Raw genomic sequence first — 203 nt, forward strand, 5'->3', positions numbered from 1 at the left:
GAATTTAGATTGATTTTGAAACTGTCTTCTTGCCCTAGTAATAAACTTGCTTTGTTTATTTTGGATTTTTACTCTCATATACATTGACATCTATACATTTTCTATATACAAATGGAAATAGACAAAAATCCAAGTATGGATGATGATAAGAATGATGATATGATTTTTATCTAAGTGTTATTTTTTTCTGGAAATACACACTG

This window comes from Penaeus monodon, chromosome 31 (assembly GCF_015228065.2).
Source record: "Penaeus monodon isolate SGIC_2016 chromosome 31, NSTDA_Pmon_1, whole genome shotgun sequence".
NCBI lineage: Eukaryota > Metazoa > Arthropoda > Malacostraca > Decapoda > Penaeidae > Penaeus > Penaeus monodon.